Here is a 12,945-nt window from a genome sequence, read left to right as displayed (position 1 = left end):
TCAGTAGCAGCCCTAACTTTATGGTGTGTTTAATTGGCAGTTTCATGTGCACATGTCGTAACCTCATGAACCTTGAGAGGAATTTGAGGATGAGTTGATGTTTTTAAGAGCCTCATGGCGGAAGGGTGCAAATTGTCCAGCAACTTGTGACAATTCACATGCAGAGTGCATTTCTTCCTCAGCACAAGTTGCTGGGCATTCCACACATCAAAAACAGCAAACGTCATTAAACTAATGATTTTTTTGGCAGAAAACGCTGAATCTATGTTAGTCAGCCAGCCATATATAGGACTGAGCTCTCTCTTAGAAAGTAACTGAGATAACCATCTAATAAAAGGTAACACAGGCCAATTTTTGTGATGGGAAAGCAATTCAAAACTAGTCACCCTTGAGGTGATGTGGGCCATCAGCAGTAATGAATTATATACAACCACAATCTGTAACCTGAAATAAAACGGAAAATGCTAGAAAGTTTTGCTTTTAACAACCTGTAACCTCATGACCCGGCATATCTCCCACTTTACCATTACCCTCAAGCCGGGGATCAACCCTGATTCAATGAAGAGTACAGGAGGGCATGCCAGGAGCAGCATCAGGCATACCTAAAAGTGAGGTCTCAACCTGGTGAAGTTAGATCACAGGACTACTTGCATGCCAAGCAGCAAAAACAGCATGCAATAGGTAGAGCTAAGCAATGTCATAACCAAAAGATCAGATCTAAGCTCTGCAGCCCTGTCACATCCAGTCGTGAATGGTGGTGACAACTAACAGGAGGAGGCGGCTTCACAAATATCCCCATCCTCAGTGATGGGGAGCCCAGTGCAAAAGACAAGACTGAAACACTTCCAGCAATCTTCAGCCACAAATGCCAAGTGGATCTTGGCCTCCTCTTCAGCATCACAGATGCCTGTCTTCGGCCAATTCAATTCACTCCACATGATATCAAGAAACGGCTGAAGGCACTGGATACTCCAAAGGCTATAGGCCCTGTCAACATTCCAGCAATAGTACTAAAGACTTGTGCTCCAGAACTAGCTGCGCCCTTTGTCAAGCTGTCCTAGCACAGCTACATCATTCTGGCAGCTACCCGACAATGTGGAAAACTGCCCAGGTATGTCCTGTCTGCAAAAATCAGAACACATCCAACCCAGCCAATTACCGGCCCATCAGTACTCTCGATCATCAGCAAAGTGGTGGAAAGGGTTGTTGACAGTGCTATCAAGCGGCACTTACTCAGCAATAACCTGTTCACTGACGCTCAGTTTGGCTTCCACAAGAGATGCTCAGCTCCTGACCTCATTACAGCCTTATCCAAAAAATAGACAAAAGCGCTGAACTCCTGAGGTGAGGTGAGAGTGACTGCCCTTGAAATCAAGGTAGCATTTGACCGAGTGTGGCATCAAGGAGTCCTAGCAAAACTGAAGTCAATGGGGATCGCCAGGGGGCTGGGGTGAGCTGCCCAATGGTTGGAGTCATACCTAGCACAAAGGAAAAAGGTTGTGGCTGTTGGAGGTCAATGGGAGTTCCTCAGGGTAGTATCCTAGGTCCAACCATCTTCAACTGCTTTATCAATGACTTTCCTTTCATAAGGTCAGAATTGGGAATATTCACTAATGATTGTACAATGTTCACCATTTGCGACTCCTCAGATACTGAAGTAATCCATGCCTATATGCAGCAAGACCTGAACAACTTTCAGGCTTGGGCTGATAAGTGGCAAGTAACATTGCGTGCCCCAAGTTCCAAGCAATGACCCTCCAACAAGAAAGAATCCAACCATAGCCCCTTGACATTCATTGTCATTACCATCATTGAATCCCCCACTATCAACATCCTGGGGGTTACCTTTGACTAGAAACTGAACTGGACCAGCCATACAAATACTGTGGCTACAAGAGCAGATCAAATGCTGGAAATTCTGTTGAAAATAACTCGCTTCCTGACTCCCCAAAGCCTGTCCACCATCTACAAGGCACAAGTCAGGAGTGTGATGGAATACTCCCCACTTGCCTGGATGAGTGCAGCTTCCACAACACTGAAAGCTTGACACTATCCAGGACAAAGCAGCCTACTTGATTGGCACCCCATCCACCACCTTCAACATCCATTCCCTCACCACTGACACACAGTGGCAGCAGTATGTAACATCTACAAGATGCACTGCAGCAACTCACCAAGGCTCCTTCAACAGAACCTTCCAAACATGTGACCTTCGACCATCTAGAAGGACAAGGGAATCAAATGCATGGGAATACTACCACCTGCAAGTTCCCCTCCAAGCCCCACACCACCCTGACTTGGCATTACATCGCAGGACTTCCACTGTTGCAGGGTCAAAATCCAGGAACTCCCTTCATAGCACTGTGGGTGTGTACTACACTACATGCACTGCAGCGTTTCAAGAAGGCAGCTCACCACTACCTTCTCAAGGGCAATTAGGGATGGGTAATAAATGCTGGCCTAGCCAGCGCTGCCTACATCCCGTGAAACAATTTTTTTTCTAATGGGAACAGACGGCAATCCTGCAGAGGAGCTTTCGTTGGAGGCAGACAGATTTTAATGGCCAGAAATAGAAACAGAAAATGCTAGAAACACTGCAGGTCTGGCAGCATCTTTGGAGAAACAAGCAGAGATCATGTTTCAGGTCCGTGACCTTTCATGAACCTGAAACATTAACTCTGTTTCTCTCTCCACAGATGCGGCCGGACCTGATTAATTCCAGCATTTTCTATTTTTAATTTGATTTCTAGCACCCACAATATTTTGCAACTGTTTTAATGGCCAGATATCATTTCATTGCCACTGGTCACTTGCTCACCCGTTATGTGCAGAAGGATGGGGGAATCAAAGATTGGTCACCTGCCAACGCCAAGACAAGTTAAAATTCCCATAGTGTCTTGATTCAAATAACTTTTAAATTTGGAATTTGCATCCACAGAACAGTTTTTGATATAAAAAGTATTTTCTATATTGTACTGATTCATCCTATTACCTCCAATTGATTGATGGTTTTCAGAGGTAATATTTTTAAATATATCATATGAAATATATGCGCCCTACTGTTAATCCTCATTATTCTATCCATATGTACGACCAAATTTCTCGTAACGGACATTGTGATCAAAATTATTTTTCCATCCCCCATTACTGACAACTGTTTTCATCTGGATAAAATTGATAGCCAGTTAGCTAATTTGGCATGCTGAGGGGATCAAAGTATCCTCTTGTCTTGTAATAATCAGACATTGGACAACCTCAGAGGAAAAGAGATTCCCTGAGTGCAAGCACTGATGTATTAAAGGCAGGTATTACAGCAACACAGGAGCTCACGGTCTTGGGAGTAATGTATTAGCATGGATTGAGAATTAGTTAACGCACAAGACAGAGTCGGGATTAATGTGTCATTTTCAGGTTGGAAAGACATAACTAGTGGAGCACCACAAGCATCAGTCCCAGGGCCTCAATTATTTCCTATCTATATTAATGACTTGGAGGAGGGGGCAGAGTGTAATGTATCCAAATTTGCTGATGATACAACAATAGGTGGAAGGGTATGTTGTGATGAGGACAGAAGGAATCTGCAAGGGGATATAGACAGGTTGAGTGCGTGGGCAATAACTTGGCAGATGAAGTTTAATGTGGGAAAGTGTGAGGTCACGGCAGACTACTATTTAAATGGAGAGAGACTCCAAAAAAAGTGCGCACAGAGGGATCTGGGTGTTCTTGTGTGTGAAACACAAAGTTAGCATGCAGGTGCAGCAAATAATTAAAAAGGCAAATGGAATTTTGGCCTGTATTGCTTAGGGGGTCGGAGTTTAAAAATAGGGTAGTCTTGTTACAACTGGGTGCAGGGTGTTGGTGAGGCCGCATCTGGAGTACTGTGTACAGTTTTGGCCCCTATATTAAGAAAGGACTGGCATTGGAGGCAGTTCAAAAGAGATTCACTAGGCTGATTCTTGGGATGAAGGGGTTGACTTTTCAAGAGCGGCTAAACAGGTTAGGCCTTTATTCATTAGAGTTTAGAAGATGAGGGGCGATCTTATTGAAACGTACAAGATTCTGAGGGGGCTTGACAGGGTAGATGTTGAGAAGATGTTTCCACTAGTGGGAGAATCTCGAACTAGGGGACATAGTTACAGAATAAGGGGACATTCATTTAAAACTGAGATGTGAAGGAATTTCTTCTCAGGGTAGTGAATGTCTGGAATTCTGGAGTTATATAGGCGAGATCACTGAAAGTATTTAAAGAGGAGGTAGATTTTTGAAATATCGGGGAGTTGAGTGTTATGAGGAGCTGAAATATCGAGGAGTTGAGGGTAATGAGCTGGCAAGAAAGAGAAGTTGAGGCTTGGGGCAGATCAGCCATGATCTTATTGAATGGCGGGGCAAGCTTGAGGGGCTGAATGGCCTACTCCTCCTGTTTCTTATGTTCTTAACAGTAGGTTAAAATATTTCTTTCTAATTTCTTTATGTAGGCTACTTTTATGACAAAGCTGAGCTGTTGATTGCGTCTACCAGTCCCTAGTATAAGGGACTGGCAGTCCCTTGCATTAGTGTCAAAGATCAGATAAAACAGAGTGCTTCATGATGCAATAGAAATGTGTTACATTTATTGTAATCTTATAAATCTAACAAAATGTTATGTAGCAACTCTATTAGCTTGTCCCCATCCCTTACAAATCATCTAAGTGTTACGGACAGGAGGGGTTTAATTTAAACGATCCTGATTTCTCCTCTTGCAACCTGTCCATGTTTTGGTTTTGATTTTCCCCTTTATAAGTGGTGGCATATTTCTCAAACCCTTAGAATCTAATTTCTATTAATAACCCCACATCAAACTTGAGATGGGGTATACTCAGAAGGTTAGTTTATTCACACACACTCAAAACACAGAAGGGAGGTTTCGCTATGTAGCCCCCTGTGCATTCATACAATAAATGAGGGATAAAGAAAGAGATTTACAAGGCAAAGACCACAACATAAAGAATTATTGTTCCATATGAGCCCAGAATCAAAATCCATTGGTGTATTCCTTCACAGAGGTCAGTAGGTTGAAAACTGAGGCTGTATAATTCACTTTTCCGGCAGAGATGGCTTCTACGATGAGATAGGCATGCAGTGATGAATTAGTCTTGCAGGCAATAGTATAGAAGTTCAGCAGAAGTTACAATAGAAACATTGTAGATGGGGGCCAGGCATTCAAACCTGGACCGAGCCCTTGTCCTGGGCTGCTCTTTGCTAGATGGAAGATGGCAGACTGAGCTTTGTAGCTCCACAAGGCAGTATGGCAGGTGCTTCTAGCTATGGGGGTCATGTCAGATGACTCCCACCTCTCCACTTTGGCTTTGACAAGGGTGTATATTCCTTTGTCTGGGTTCCTGAAATGTTAATGTTCCAACTATTAAGAATTTGAAAGGAGATTGCAGGATCCTTTGCCCTAGCAGACTAGGAGACTCTGGTGGCCAGGCCTGGATTATGAAATGTAGATGGCCTTTGCATCATTCCCTTTGAATTTGGTCTCTACAGCCCACGAGGCCTTTCAGAGATAACTAAGTGCCCGCTTCTCTGATACTGCCAAAAGTTCATTTTGTTCAGGGTTGCAGGCAGACATAGCTTCAGTCTTTTTATAGCCTATTGTCCAGTTTTTAAAATTTTAGAAATTGGCCATGATATATATATATTTCATAAAAATATGGTGTGAGGTCCTAGCCTGGTTACATGTGTTTACCTATTTCTTGGTTTACAAATGCAGCTGCAGGAAAACAGGTGTGTGTCACTCCCAGGATGCCCAGACCTAATACAAAAACAAAGACCTGCAGTGGCTGGAAATCTGAAATAAAAACATAAAACACAAGAAATACTTGGTGGACCAGGCAGCATCTGCAAAGAGCAAAACTGAAGTAACTTCTCAGGTCGATAACCTTTCAAATAAAAAAATATTTTGATTGATGAGGGTCAGAGAGGGGAAGGTTAGGAGGGATCTTGAAGCTGTAAGTCACCTTGAAGTTAGCTCTTTCTTGGTCCACAGATGCTGGCAGAACTGCTGAGCATTTGCAGCATATTTTGTTTTTATTGCACAAGAACTAACATGGCAAACTAACCACTTCTCATAGTTGAAACTAGACAAGTAATGCAGCAAAACAATAATGCTGAGGTTCTACAAACAGAATAAATGATACCTCACTTGCTTTTTCTCTCCAACATTTGTACAAAACTGGTCAGATGGCGTTGTTACGGATGCTGAGCGCAATAACAATCAGTACATTCTTCTAACTCCTCCTGATTCAGTCATGGTTCAGGCCAACTGAGACCTTAATGGGCAATTCTCCACGCTCTTAAGCACTAGGAAGAGAACCCTAAATATGCCTGTGGTGATTTCCACTTCCTAAGGAGGAAGGTGAGCTCAGGAAGTTTCAACCAATTTCACAGGCCCACATATTTTTGGGGGTGCATCGTTTTGATTGTTTTCTCCAATGAAAGAAAACTCTGGCTTTGTGTGGAAGTCAGTGTCACCCCATCCGCCTTTTCTTTCATAGAAAAAAATTACTAGCTGTGCAGCAGCACTTCATAGTATCACTACCACTAGAAGTCTGAAATGAGGCCTTTATTTTGTTGAACTTATCCCAGCCATGTCAGCCCTATCCACTTTGCTTCAACATATGATGTATTTTTAAATTTAAGGCAGTGTGTGAAAATATTGTCACTGAGGTAAACCAGCTACTTTAGAAGACTGAAATCACGACTTTCCAGCAGCCAATCAATGACCTGCACAACAGTATATTTTCTGCTACATTACAATCTGATAATTAATCTTGTTCCTTCCATACTCCCCAAGACCTGCCACTTGCTGATACACCTAGAATCAGGCCTTAGGAGCCAAGAAAAACCAACAGATCCATTTCTATGCTCTTTATTCATCCGTGCATGGTGTTGGAAGGTCACTAGACTAGTCCAAGACAATGAACCATTCACTAAAAGCCAGCTAGTAGTGACAGCACAAGAACAGAGGAGCAGTTTTGAATCATGTATCAGACAGACCTTATTCCATGTTCGATCCTACTAATTCCATGCTGCTCTTCAGTTAAGTTATGTAAGGCCTACAACCAAAATAGCAAATGACTACCCAAATGTGGTTGTGCCCCAATCACAAGTACCATGAAGTGCTTTTAAAATCCCCCACCACCAAGTGCTGGGTCTAATGCCTGGTTTCCACCTACCTCTCATCGCCTTCCCTTTTCCCCTTGCTGCTTCCTTCACTATACTATTCTCGGTCCACTTATTCCCCTACCTTCCAACTGTGCTTGCACCGAATGTTGCTCTCACCCTTGATTATTACCCTGTTCAACGCACTGATGAATGACCAGAGGTAAATTTACTTTAGAAGAGTTTTTTTTTAATTCAAGCCCAAGTTGACATTTTAATATGAAGCTGTTTTTTTTTTTCTTTTTCTCATTGCATTCAGAACCCCATGTTCGTTTTAAACTTCTCTCTTATTAATATGGAAGTGGCAATTATGTTTCATCAGTTTCATGCTTGGTACTGCTGCAGCTGCAAGCTCGAGACATTGCTGCAGTTACAGCCTCTGAGGTTAATTTGTGGAGTAGCCCAGGATCATAAATTCCTATTGCTTAAGGAGCAACATAATGACACCTTTCGCAAGCTAGGCTGCTCTTAAGAAATAAACAAAATTGTCTAAGCAAAGATATTAACAGAGAAGTATCTAAACATATGAGTTGTATTGCCAGAAGAACATTTTCATCTTAGATTTGTTTTGCAGCAATTGCCTAACAAAATATATTCTAATTAAGGACATTGGTCCTTTTAACAGGGTATGTGTTCCCACTGTGTTTGCTCTGTGAACAGTAGAAACAGATTATTATACTTTGCATTGACTCAAACATTATAAAGCATGACTCAGACCATGAATTAATGTATTTTTCCTTTCTTCCAACTTTTTTATTAACTCATTGACAATCATTTACAAACAGTTATCTGTAACCTTGATCTCTGCTGTTTGCTGCCATAAGGATGACTAATCGTGTATCACAATTGGCTGGAATTACAGGATTTGTCTTCTGGTCCCATGGGTTTGAATTTGCTATGTACATTTTGAGTTGAAGGCTGTCATGGCCATTGGGAGTAAAGCCATTAACATCATTTGGCACAATTATTCTTATATTCCTTGGGTCAGGCAGTTATGTGTTCAGGCGCTAGTCCAGGATTTGAATACACGATCGAGGCTAGCACTTAAATACAGTACTGAGGGAGAGTTGCATTGCCAGAAATGCCATATATCTGATGAAGTGCTGAACTTGTTTTTTCAGTTGGATATAGTTAACCCCTTTAAGCGAAGAACAGAGGGTTCTCCTACTGTCCTGGCCTACATTTATCCCTCAACTGACAAAACTAAGACAAATTAATTGACCATTTAACTAATTGGTGTTTGTGGAGCTGTGTGCAAGTTGGCTGTCATGTTTGCTTACATTATAGCAATAAGTGTTCATTAAAAGTATCTCATTCTGTGATGAGCTGTGAAGCTCTTTGGAACATCCTGAGGAAACAAAATGTGCTATAATCAACTACTTCAAGATGCTGATCTATAGTTCTCAACTTTATTGTGTGTTATAAATCTTTAATGCACTGCCTGTCAATCAGAGAGGAACCGTCTATTTAATAAACAATTAAATGATTTAGAAAAGTTATTTGCTGGAAAATATTAAGTTTCAGTGGAGTTATCAATTCTTTCATATGGATATTGTTGTGCAGTGATTCAAAGGTATAGTGATACTTGATGTTCAAAGTGCTGTATCAACAATGCTGGTTTTCAGTGCATCCCAATGAATAAATTTCTGATTGAAACTAAAAATATAGATAATTAATGAGAAAAAAAGTTAAAACTGTTATTAATTAAAAATCTAATCTCAGTTCAGATGTAATCACTGCTGGTTAACCATTATCATTGACAGAGTAGCAAGGGGAAATGTGGGCCTATTAAATACAGATGAAAGGAAATGGCAATTTTTTAATCTATTTTCACAGTGGTGGAAGAGAACAACAAAACAAAGGAACCTAAGAATAAGTCAAAGGAGAAATTGAATGAATTTAATATAAGTTTTTAAATATAGTAATGAAGAAAATAATGGGATTTGTGATGAACAAATCTTTCATTAGCTGAGGGACATTAAGAGATATGGATCAAAATGAACAAATGAATTTGAGGTACAGATTAGCCATGATCTGATTGAATGGCAAGACTGGCTCAAGGGGCTGAATGGCCTATTCCTGTTCCTATATAACAGGAAATAATGTAGCACAGACAGACAGTGCTTGCAGAGATTTTAATTTATTGTGGATATAAGTATCATCAGAAGCCTGACAGAAATTTGGTGAGCTTGGTGTAATGTAAACTTTTGCAGCTTGAAAAATAAAAGGTGTCCTGCTTTTCAAGGTCGAGCCAATTAATTATTCAGTTGAATACTAATAACAAATTTTAATGTTTATCCATAAAATAAATGTTTCAGAATCCAAATCTATAAATTGCACATATTAAATTATGTTTCTTCAATTAAATTTGACATGGCGTCCTTTTAGTTATTTGTCAACATCTTCAGATTTTTGGCCTTGTATTACGACCCCTGTGGAGCTGGAAAAAAAAATCTGCAGAAAAAAAAGAGAATATTTTTTTGCCAGCCGGTTGCCCCATGGATGGACACTCGCCAATATGCTAACGAGTCAAAAGCAAACAGTTAAGAAATTGATGTAGAGTTTCTGTTGGGCTCATGTGTAGTGCACGCTCTCTCTGTAAGGAAACACCACATACCTAAAAAACTGAGAAAACCTGGAAAAGGATTGCAGGAGCCAAGGTTGCAGGTCTCAGTTATGCACAGGGTGTGCAGCCAAAATCTCTAGCCATATCCAGCACAAAGCACATTTGAGTTTCATGCAGCTTATCCAGCTGTCAGTGTCCTATTCATTAAGGCATTTGTTTGCATGATTGTCTAGCACCAACAAGGAAAAATTCCACACTCCATTATTATGTTAATATGCCTGCCTAGTATTCAACAATTCCCTGGAGTTTTGCAGATGTAGCTCAAGTATCAGATTACCAGGTCTGGCACAGGAGGTTGATTTGACTCCAATTACCCAGTGTCCACTGCTTTTCTTGATCCATATTGTTATGCCTTGTGGTTCCCAAAAGCTCAGAATAATCACACTTTGAGATAGTTACTGGAGCTTTCCATTGACTATATTTTTCCAGATTTCACCATGTGCTGCAGGACAATAAGTTTTGTCTATGACATCTTTTGGTTATCTCCACCTATCACTGGCCCTCTATCCAGCTCTACTTGTCACCCCCCTCCCCCCGCCTTAAACCAGCTTATATTTCACCTCCTTTCTATTTTTCCTTAGTTCTGTTGAAGAGTCATACGTACTCGAAACGTTAACTGTGTTCCTCTCTGCAGATGCGGTCAGACCTGCTGAGTTTTTCCAGGTATTTTTGTTTTTGTTTTGGATTTCCAGCATCCGTAGTTTTTTGCTTTTATCTTAGGAGAATAAGTTGTTACTTTGGGGCTGACTGTAGTACAGTAGTAAGTGATGTGGCACTCTGGATATACATGTGTAGCTGCACATGACAATATAATTCCTATATGATTTTGGAATAATATAACCTATGTTAATCACCCAGACTTGGTTGCGTGGGGCACAATTTCAAAATTTGCAGATGACCAATTAATTATCTAATACTCCACAATTTTAGAGGCCTTGCAGTCATTGGAGAAAGACTAGGAAGAGCAGGAGACAGTTTTCCCCTTTGCGGTCTAGTCCCAAAGCACAGTGTTGAATCTAAAGTTGATATCCACAAGAACTTTTAGTTACTAATAGGATTAGCGATTGGGCTAGAAACCCAGTGTATCTTCCCATGAATACACTTAATTCCTCGTCTTTCATTATACCACATAGATGGTCAGCCACCACCATATTTCACTACTTGTCCAGTAATTCTCAAGGGCAATTAGGGATGGACTTAGCCACGGCACCCACATCTCATGAAAGAATAAAAAAAGAAATTCAAGCTAGTGGGTAGAATGTTCCAGATCCCCAATGAAGTGGGAGAAAATAAGGGCAATGGAGTACAACAGCTCCACCATGGAGCTAGCATTTGCATGAGATAATGGGCCAAATGCACACCTTGTATACTGAAATTTCAGTAATTCCATGGTGCCATCCACACATCATTAGACATTAATAGAATGCGTGACAGAAATGAGCACACTTCAGTCCCCTTTCGTATGATAATCTCAACTATCTCTACTTGGATTTGGAGTAAACAACCTGGATAAAATCCAAAATTAGACCACACATTTCCACACCTTCCAGCCTCATGAATGTCAGAAGAAGTACTAGATTGAAGAGAGAAAGCTAGAAATGTGGACAATGTGTTTAAGGAGCTTATGAGAGCATGTGACACAAACTGCAAGGAAACTAACATAAAGGGAGTGTGAAAAAGTCAAAGCAAGACATAACGATGGGAAAGCTCCAAAGGGAGAGGGTAAGACATACAGGGGGAAAAAAAAATCAAAGAAGAGTTGAAGATAAACTCTGAGATAAAGATGGCAAGCAACCTGTATTTTGAGATTGATCAGACAAATAAGGAGAGAGATACGGAAAAAGTTAGTGAATAGAAACTAGGCAGAAAAGGGAAAATATTATATTTTGGCCATGAACAAGTGCCCAAAGTGTAAACATATTTTTTGTATTTGCTTTAAAATTTGTTATCCTATGCTGGCATTTAATTTTTTTTTATTGTTCATGAGATGTGAGCATTGCTGACGTGGCCAACATTTGTTGCCCTTCCCTAATTACCCTTGAGAAAGTGGTGGTGGTGAGCTGCCTCCTTGAACTGCTGCAGTCCAGGTGATGTAGGTGCACCCACAGTGCTGTTCGGAAGGGAGTTCCAGAGCTTTGACCCAGTAACAATGAAGGAATAAGAATATAGTTCTAAGTCAGGCTGGTGTGTGGCTTGACTGGGAATTTGCATGTCATGGTGTTCCCAGATATCTGCCCTTGACTTTCTAGGTGGTAGAGTTGCTGGTTCTGAAGGTATTTTCAAAGGAGGTTTGGTGAGTTGCTGCAGTGCATCTTTTATATGATACACACTGCTGCTACCATGCGCCGGTGGTAGAGAGCATGAATATTTAAGGTGGTGAATGGGATGCCAATGAAGTGGGCTGCTTTATCCTGTTGAACTTGAGTTTTATTGGAGCCACACTTGAGACAGGCAAGTGAAGGGCATTCCATCATAGTTTTGACTTGTGCCTTGTAGATGATGGACAGGCTCTGGGGAGGTGGGAGGCGAGTTACTCACTGCAGAATTCCTAGCCTCTGACCAGCTCTTGTTGCCACAGTATTTATATGGCTGGTCCAATTCAATCTCTGGTCGATGATGACCCCCAGGAAGGTGATGGTGCGGGATTCAGCGATGGTAATGCCATTAAATGCCAAGGGTACATGGTTAGAATCTCCTCTTGGAGGTGGTCATTGCTGGCACTTGTGTGGCGCGAATGTTAATTCTCACTTATGAGCCCAAGCTGTGTGCAGACATGAAACAAAAACAAAAATACCTGGAAAAACTCAGACCTGCTGAGTTTTTCCAGGTATTTTTGTTTTTGTTTCAGATTTCCAGCATCCGCAGTGTTTTGCTTTTATCTGTGTGCAGACATGGACTGCTTCAAGGTATAATATTAATCATTTAAGCCTTACCTCAAATATATTTTGTTAATCAGATAGTGAACTAGAAATACAAATTCTGCATTTGAGAACATATTTGACAGCTGTTTTGCTGCTTTTAAATAACCTTGTATGTGTAATGTGTACCCAAGAATCTTTAAAAAGCCTACATCTGGTGAAATACATGAGTAACACTACATGAATTTGAGCTCAAAT

At 40.9% G+C, this 12,945-nt stretch overlaps 1 protein-coding gene across 2 annotated transcripts in view; it reads left to right on the top strand.

Annotated features, from left to right (window-relative positions):
• The window catches only part of rttn (rotatin), a 213,179-nt gene that overhangs the window by 160,189 nt on the left and 40,045 nt on the right, over window positions 1–12,945 (top strand). The gene's annotated exons all lie outside the window — the stretch shown is intronic.

The sequence above is a fragment of the Cetorhinus maximus genome, chromosome 4 (assembly GCF_964194155.1).
Source record: "Cetorhinus maximus chromosome 4, sCetMax3.hap1.1, whole genome shotgun sequence".
NCBI lineage: Eukaryota > Metazoa > Chordata > Chondrichthyes > Lamniformes > Cetorhinidae > Cetorhinus > Cetorhinus maximus.
Note: the sequence above shows the minus strand (reverse complement) of the source record. Positions and strands in the feature narration are given on the sequence as shown.